General features: G+C 35.6%; 1 pseudogene; it reads left to right on the forward strand.

The window, feature by feature from the left end:
• The first annotated feature begins 307 nt into the window (after positions 1 to 307).
• Positions 308 to 5,407, forward strand: LOC107151594 (annotated as a pseudogene).
• The last annotated feature ends 3,718 nt before the right edge of the window (positions 5,408 to 9,125 follow it).

A 9,125-nucleotide genomic window follows, 5' to 3' on the forward strand; every position in this document is an offset into this window, starting at 1 on the left:
TTTACCTAAGTTTCACAAAATGTATGTCACTTTCATTTTCCTCAGTGTGAGCAACAACCCTTATTAGAGATATTACCTGAGAGATAGGAGACTAATGATCGGAAGCTGTAATTTGACCACCTGCATCCAGATCACCAGGGTGTTTAAATTCAGAATACCCCATCACAATCCAAAACTAGTGACTCTGTCACTGGAGGGGAGTTAAAAATCTGCCAACTTCTGAAATTTGAAAATGACTGGACTAGAGCATAAGAGCTCTAATAGGGTAGCAATAGGTTAAAGTTTCGGGGGGGGGGGGGGGGGGGCTATGCAGATACAAGAATTACTACAATTTATCAGAGAAGCTTCTGAGCCCATCCATATAAGGAAGTATAAATGGAAGCTAATACTTGTGAATACCTGTTGTCAGCTTCACGAAGGAGCTATTGTGTGTGCTGAAAAGCTACTCCAATGGGAACCTACTGATAGATACATAGAATTTTGTGTGAAATTTGTAAATATGTTACTATCTCATGGGGTCATCTATTCTTGTATTTGATGAATGTACTTTACCTTCTAAAAAAAGGAAATAGAGAGGTCTAGAATAGAAAGATAAAAAGCAGATCTTCTTAAGGGAAAGCACTTCTCCACAAAGGTAAAGTCGAAGAAGCCTAAGAATGTTTCATCCGTTCTATCAATATCACACATGCCATGGCCCACAAAGTAATTAAGGCAGCACACTCTCAGGGGGTAGATTGTCTCATGGCTCCATATGAATCTGATACACAGTTGGCCTATCTTGACAAAGCTCACATTGTACAAGCTATAATAATAGAAAACTCTGACCTAGCTTTGGGCTATAAGAAGGTGATTTTTAAAATAGATCAATTTGGAAATGGAATAGAAATTGATCAGGCTCAGCTAGGCATTTGCAGACAGCTTGGGGATGTATGAGCAGAGAGAAGTTCTATTACATTTGCATTCTTTCAGGCTATGACTATCTCTTGTCATTGTGTGAGATTGGTTTAGCAAAGGAATGCAAAATACTCAGACTGATCACATGTTCATCTCAATAGATGAAGAAAAAGCATTCAAAAAAACACAGCACACCTTCATGTTCAAAACACTAGAAAAACTAGGAATAACAGGAGCATATCTCAACATCATAAAAGCTATCTATACTAAGCTGCAGGCCAACATCATTCTAAATGGAGAAAAATTGAAAGCATTCCCTCTAATAACTGGAACAAGACAGGGATGCCCTCTTTCACCAATTTCATCTAACATAGTTCTTGAAACACTGGCCAGAGCAATTAGACAGACGAAAGAAATTAAAGGGATACAAATGGGAAAAGAAAATTATCACTATTTGTTGATGATAGGATTCTATACATAAAAGACCCACAAAATTCCACCAGAAAACTTTTACAACTAGTAAATGAATTCAGCAAAGTAGTAGGATATAAAGTCAGCACCCATAAATCAAAGGCTTTTCTATATATCAGTGACAAATCCTCTGAAAGGGAAACAAGGAAAACTACCCCATTTACAATAGCCTCAATAAATAAATAAATAAATAAATAAATAAAAATACTCGGGAATCAACCTAATGAAAGAGGTGAAATACCTCTACAATGAAAGACCTTTACAATGAAAACTACAGAACACTAAAGAAAGAAATCAAAGAATATCTTAGAAGATGAAAAGACCTACCTTGCTCTTGGATAGGCAGAGTTAATATTGTCAAAATGACCACACTACCAAAAGCACTATACAGATTTAATGCAATTCCAATCAAAATCCCAAAGATATTTCTCATAGAAATAGAAAAAACAGTCATGAAATTCATCTGGAAAAATAGGAGATCCAGAATTGCTAAAGAAATTCTTAGCAAGAAGAGTGAAGCAGGTGGCATCACTATACCAGATCTTAAACTATACTACAGAGCAATAGTAACAAAACAGCATGGTAGGGCTGGGGTTGTGGCTCAGTGGTAGCGTGCTCGCCTAGCATGCATGAGGCACTGGGTTTGATCCTCAGCATAATAATAAAGACAATAAAGTCCATCAACAACTAAAAAATATTTTTAAAAAACCAGCATGGTATTGGCACTGGTAGACCAATGGTACAGAATAGAGGACACAGAGACTAACCCACATAATTACAGTTATCTTATATTAGACAAAGGTGTCAAAAACATAATTGGAGAAAAGATAGCCTCTTCAAAAAATGGTGCTAGGAAAACTGGAAATCCATATGCAACAAAATGAAATTAAACCCTATCTCTTACCATGCACAAAACTCAAAGTGAATCAAGGACCTAATTCAACCTAATCGTGTGGGATTAGGCCCCAACTTTCTTAATAAGACTCTTATGGCAAGAATTAAAATCAAGAATCAATAAATGGGATGGATTCAAAGAAAAAGCTTCTTCTCAGCAAAAGAAACAGTGAGGTGAATAGAGAGCCTACATCTTGGGAGCAAATTTTTACCACTCATACATCATATAGGGCACTAATCTCTAGGGTATACAAAGAACTCAAAAACCTTAACACCAAAAAAAAAATAACCCAATCAATAAATGGGCCAAGGAACTGAAAGGACACCTCTCAGAAGATGATACACAATCTATCAACAAATATATGAAAAAATGTTCAACATCTCTAGCAATTGCAGAAATGCAAATCAAAACTACTCTAAGATTTCATTTCACTCCAGTCAGAATGGCAGCTATCAAGAATACAAACAACAGTAAGTGTTGGAGAGGATGTGGGGAAAAGGCATACTCATACATTGCTGGTGGGACTGCAAATTGGTGCAGCCAATATGGAAAGCAGTATGGAAATTTCTTGGAAAACTGGGAAGGGAACAACCATTTGACCCAGCTATCCCACTTCTTGGTCTATACCCAAAGGACTTAAAAACAGCATACTACAGGGACAAAGCCACATCAATGTTTATAGCAGCACAATTCACAATAGCTAAACTGTGGAACCACCTAGATGTCCTTCAGTAGATGAGTGGATAAAGAAAATGTGGTATATATACACAATGAAACATTACTTAGCAATTAAAGAGAATAAAATCATGGCATTTGCAAGTAAATGGATGGAATTGGAGAATATAATGCTAAGTGAAGTTAACCAATACCCCAAACCCAAATGCTGAATATTTACTCTGATATAAGGAGGATGATTCATAGTGGGGTTGGAAGGGGGAGCATGGGAGGATTAGATGAACTCTAGATAGGGCAAAGGGCTTGGAGGCAAAGGGAGGGAACATGGGAGCAGAAAAGATGGTGGAATGAAATGGATATCATTACCCTAAGTACATGTATGAAGACACGAATGACGTGAATATACTTTGTATACAACCAGACATATGAAAAATTGTGCTCTACAGGTGTAATATGAATTGTAATGCATTCTGCTATATAACAAATTAGAAGAAAAACTAAATTTAAAGAAAAGTACTCATACTGAACAGAAATCCAGATCTAAAGATTATCAAGAAAATTGAACATTATCTCAAGATAAATATAACAGAGGAGTATATGAAAAGATTTATTTGAGCCAACAATACTTTCCTTTTTCAACTAGTTTTTGATCACATAAAAAGGAAACCTGCCACTTTGAATGACTCCAAAGATGACATTGATCTTGAAACACTAAATTTCGCTGAGTGATATGTTGATGACTCAGTAGCTCTTCAAATAGCTCACAGAAATAGGAGATAAATACTTGTGAACAGATAGACAACTACAATCCAGACACTGCTATGTCTGACCTATCAAGAAGTCATACTTGGAAGCCAAAACATGGCAAAAAATCATCTACTATTAATAGCACCTGCATAGGAATTACTGCCCTAGACTCAAGTTGGATATTGTTCCAGATGCTACACAATTGAAGAAAAATCCAAGTAAGTACTGTTGGCATTAAACAAATGATTAATACTAAATGGTTAAGTCTCCCAACAAAGTCATCCATGGTGAAAAGACCGAGAAGTGAAGAGCTGTCAGAAAATGATCTATTGAATCAGTATTCTCTCTTGTTTACAAAGACCAAGAAAAATAGCTCAAAAATAATGAATCATTGAACTCTTATGTAATGCTTGTGATTGCCCTGGAATATGGACCTACTCATACAAAAAACTTAAGCACACCACCTCAGACCAAAAATAAATTTACAACATTTTTACAGAGAAAAAAACAAAACAAAACAAAACAAAAAAAAGTGGTGTAGTTGCAGTTCCAATAATCAGAAACTGGTTTTGTTTGTTTGTTTGTTTTGTTGTTTTTTTTTTTTTGGTGTTTTCTGGATTATGCTGATTGTGTATCTAAGAAAGGGAGTAGCAAGCTTCTAGATGAAACTGCTGTCACAGATAAAGTAATTAATCTCAGTGAGTCAGATTATCTAGACCTAGGAAGCCAGAAGTTGGTTGATACAAAGGTACCACATAATTCAGGTGATCAATTTTCAAATAATGTGACTATGTTTACTGATGAAGAGTCTCAGTCTCTTTGAACAAGCAAATTCATAAGGACTGTTTCACCACAACTCTGGTGATGCTGAGAAGTTCTTTCACTTAGTCTGGAAGTCTTAGAGGTTTTTCCAGAACCAACCCCTTTCCAAGCATAGCATTGTAGTATTTGCTCAGAATGAGTGGTCCCTGCACCATTATGCCTGAGAACAATGCAGTGCCTGATCCATCTCAGTCAGTGACCAGTCAGGTGGCAAGTCTCTACCCTTACATGAAGTGGAGTGGTCTTCACAGTCTCAGGAAAATATAGAGTTATGACCACAAAGTTTAAATACATCAAAACTTTCTCAGCCTTCCAGTAAGAATTCCAATTCAGAAAAATCTGATTGTAATATTAAGTTACTTGATAATCAAGGTAATTAGAATTCCAAGCAATGTTTATCTCATTTCTCAAAGAAAGACACAGTTTTTAAACATTTTTGATTTGTTATATATGATAGCAGAATGCATTACTATTCATATTACACATATAGAGCACAATTTTTCATATATCTGGTTGTACACAAAGTAGAGGAAAGACATACTTTTAAGGAACAAAGTTCCTGGGCTGTACAAATCCAGTTCTAAGGATTCTCTTCCACAACAAGACTAAACCTCTAGAACCTGCTAGAGTCCGTGGACTGAGCAAGAAGCCAGAAAGCATCCAAAACAGAAATCATCATAATGCTGAGAACAAGCCAGGATTACAGATAAAAATCAATGCACTCTGGAAAAATTTTGGATCATAAAAGATTCTGAAAACTTATTGCTTTAAACTTATTCTTTAAACTTATTGAAGAAGCCTCTGTCTTCAGTCAGAGATAAGATCCAACTAACTCCAGAAACAGAAGAGGAAATATTTTAAAAATCTGAATGTGTATGTGTTCAGAGAACAAGATTCCAATAAATGCAGACTGCTGGGAAGCTATTGCCTACAAGAAAATCTTACCAATATGAACTCCCTATTTGAAGATGATGCAGTTACCAGCCTGAAAGACTTGTTTTTAAGTCAATGACACTTATAAACTACACTGAGATTTCACTCAAACCAGTCAAATGGCAGTCATTAAAAATAAATAATAATAAACGCTGGAGAAGATGTGAAGAAAAAGGACCACTTTTACATCGTTGGGGGGATTGTAAATTAGTACAACCACTATGAAAATCAGCATGGAGTTTCCTCAAAAGGTTAGGCATGGAGCCACCAAAAATGACCCAGTACATAACTCCTCAGTACCCATCCTGAAGAATTAAAGTCATAATACTACTGTGATACATGCATACCAATGTTTATAGCAGCACAATTCACAGTAATCAAACTATGGAACTAGTCTAGGTGTCCATAAGCCAATGAACAGAAAGAAAATGTGGTATATTGGAGTTTTATTCAGTCATAAGGACAAATGAAACATTTGCAGAAAACCGGACAGAACTAGAGACCATTATGTTAAACAAAATAAGTCAAATTCAGAAGATTAAGGGTCTTTTTTTAAAAAATCTGCAGAAGCTTGAGAGGTAAAAGGAAAAGAAAGATGGAGGTAGATCTTGTGAAAATAAGTAATGGAAAAGGACCAAGGAGTGAGAGAAGTGGAAGAAGGTGGGAAGAGCTGGAGAGTGGTATTGACCAAAATACATTGTTATATTGTGTATTGTGTGCATGTGTGTGTGTGTGTGAATATGTAACAACAAACCCCATCAGTATGTGCAAATATAAAGCACCAATAAAAAATGTGGGGGGAAAAAGGGTGGGGAGGGAGGAGGATGCATGAGGTGCTCTGGAAGACTGATGGGCTAGCACAGTGATGGATGGAGAACTGGTGGAGATGAGGTAGGGAGAGCTTGAATTGTCCAAATGATGAGGGCTTTGTGGGATTTTACTCTTTGCAACCTGTCTGTGGGTTTTCTGACTGCACTGATCATTAAGGCAATTGTGAACACATCAATGTGACTGTGATTGGAGGCTCTGATGTTGCATATCTCCATTTTACGATCCAAGCTGCCTCCTTACAAGGTGAGGTGAAAGGAGCTGATAAAGACAGAACTTTATTCCAGCCTTGTTACTAAAAGTGATCGACTTGAACTCACCTCATATTTAATGCTCAGACAGAAAACCTGAGTCATAGTACAAATCTTAAAGTCAGAAAATGGACAACCTTTTAAAGTCATGCTTTTAAAGAGTACTTTATGTCTTCATAAATGCTCACCATGTAGTGCTAACTGAACAGAATTAGAAGACAAACATCATAGCTAAATGTGAAGCTTCAATTTACTTTTGGTTATAAAAGAAGGATATATGAAAGAAATGATAAGTGGAAAAATAAAATATTAAAGGGTATTATCTCTGAATATTCAGATTATGAGTGATTATTATTTGCTTCTCTTTGCTTTGGAGTATTTTTTTCAAATTTTCTTCAAAAGTATATGCTGAATTTATAGTTAAAATAAGACATAGCTGAACATTATGTTAAATAAAGATCATCAGTGTTCAAGATACCTTGGAGGGAATAACGTAAGAACACTGAACCTACTGGGATAGGAGCTTTTGACACCAATTTTTCAGTAGCTTGTAAATAATTTGTACCACCAAGTCACCCCTCCACATTTACATCAAGTATAAGGTAAATGATTAAGGAAGAATTAGCCCTAAAGCTAAGACAATTTATATGAGTCACCTACTAGAGGTACCACACACCATAAATGAGAGATTTAGCCCTTTTTCCTAAAACTTAATGACTTTCTCCTAGAGGAGATGGCACTATTGATAAAGTTGGGGAAAAAAATATAATCATATGAGGCCTAAAGGAATATGGGGCCTTCCTACTGAGGAAAAGGCAAAAAAAAAAAAAAAAGGTAGTTGCTTATGCACAGGCCCTGAGGTGAAAGGCTAGCATATCAATTATGGCAAGTTTCAGATTATAGAGTACTACAGTACATTTGAACCAAAGGTGATTTAATTGGCCAAGAATGGGCACATGGGCATGTCTGCCGTTAACCCTCACATGCAACATGTAGTGTCATGCTACCCAAATACCTTGTAAACCAAATTGGGCATGAATTATCATTATTATTTTTAAGAGGTGGGTTGCTTTGGACAAAATAAAAAGGAAGGCCATACCAAAAAAGAAAGAAAGAAAGTTTAAAAAAGAGATAAAAATATACACACACACACAAAAAAAAAAACTGGAGCATATTCACTTGTAGTTATTTATTTATGACTGGAAAGAGAAAAAGGGTAAATTATATCAAATTTTGTATCTTTTAGTTTCTCCTGATTTCAACGAAGACCAAAATGTCAATATTATTTTGAGAAGTAAAAGCAATCAGCTTGTAAAAGTGCAGTAAGACACTGAGCCATGAAAGAGGGAAGTTGCATATTCTTATTTCCTATTAAGAGTACTCACCCTCTTCATAACCTTTCTTGAGTATGGAGCCTTCCCTCCACTCAGTAACCAAAATGACTTTTCACTTCATTCCCTGTCTCTTCCTCATCCTGTTCCTACACCATCAAAAGAATGATTTCACCAGCTGAAGGATGGCTCCTCCTTTTCACTGAATATTCAGTTGTACCATCCTTGAACCCTAGAAATATTTAGAGATATTTCCCAAGGGTAAAAGCTCAAAATGTAATGGTTTCATTGTTCTGATGCAGAATCAAAATGTTTACTAGAGTTAAAAGATTAATAGCCTAATCAGCCCACTCTTCCTTATTAGGAGGAGTTAGAGTTGTAATTTGAAGTGAAATCATTCTACTGATCCCAATGCCAGTTCCAGCTTGTTGATTTTAATGGGGAAGCATAACACTCAGAAATGTGAAAACACAGTGGGTAATATTTATATGAAATCTTCAAGAACCATGATATTTTGCTCATGTGGAATACTATGGCATTTTGCCTAGATCAGGGAACCAACAGATTAGCACATTAACACTTTTAGGAAACATGCATATAATTTGCTTTGAATGTGATCTTTGACTTCTAGGAGGAATACCTAATGATTTCAAACTGACAGACTACTTTATAAAACATTTTTTAAAAGTATTAGTTGCTAAGGAGCCACTAGCATTATAAGATAAGCATAAAGTCCACTTCTAGAAAGGAAAATTCCACTTGAGGAAACTTTTCAAAAATGCCCTAAAAGTATAAATAAGTAATTAGAAAATAGTTCTTGAGCTGGGTATCAATTCTACATTTTCAAAGTATGTTTTATATTCAAGTTTTATTATTGAGTGGTTCTAAATATTCTTATCAACTTATTTAATTCTCCAGGAGTTAGAATCTACTACTATTCTCATTTGAGAAGTAAAGCAATGGAAGCAGAGAGGTTAAAAGAACTTCTCAAAAATCACATATCTGGTACCTGGAAAAGCCTAGATTTAAACCCAAACAGTGTGTCTCAGAGAGCACATTCCTAACCATTATACCACACTAACACCAATCATGTATTAGCTGGAAGGTCTATTCAAGAAACTTCTTATTAATGAGTAAATATTATTATCACCAATAGCATTAGAAGTTCAGTTTTCCCCTTTCCATATCTTTTATAATTAGAGAAGGACTGCATTTACCATTTAATTAAGCTCAAGCTATACATACTGGGGGACTGTAATTTTGCTTAATAAATATAAT

The sequence above is a fragment of the Marmota marmota genome, unplaced genomic scaffold (genome assembly GCF_001458135.2).
Source record: "Marmota marmota marmota unplaced genomic scaffold, marMar, whole genome shotgun sequence".
NCBI lineage: Eukaryota > Metazoa > Chordata > Mammalia > Rodentia > Sciuridae > Marmota > Marmota marmota.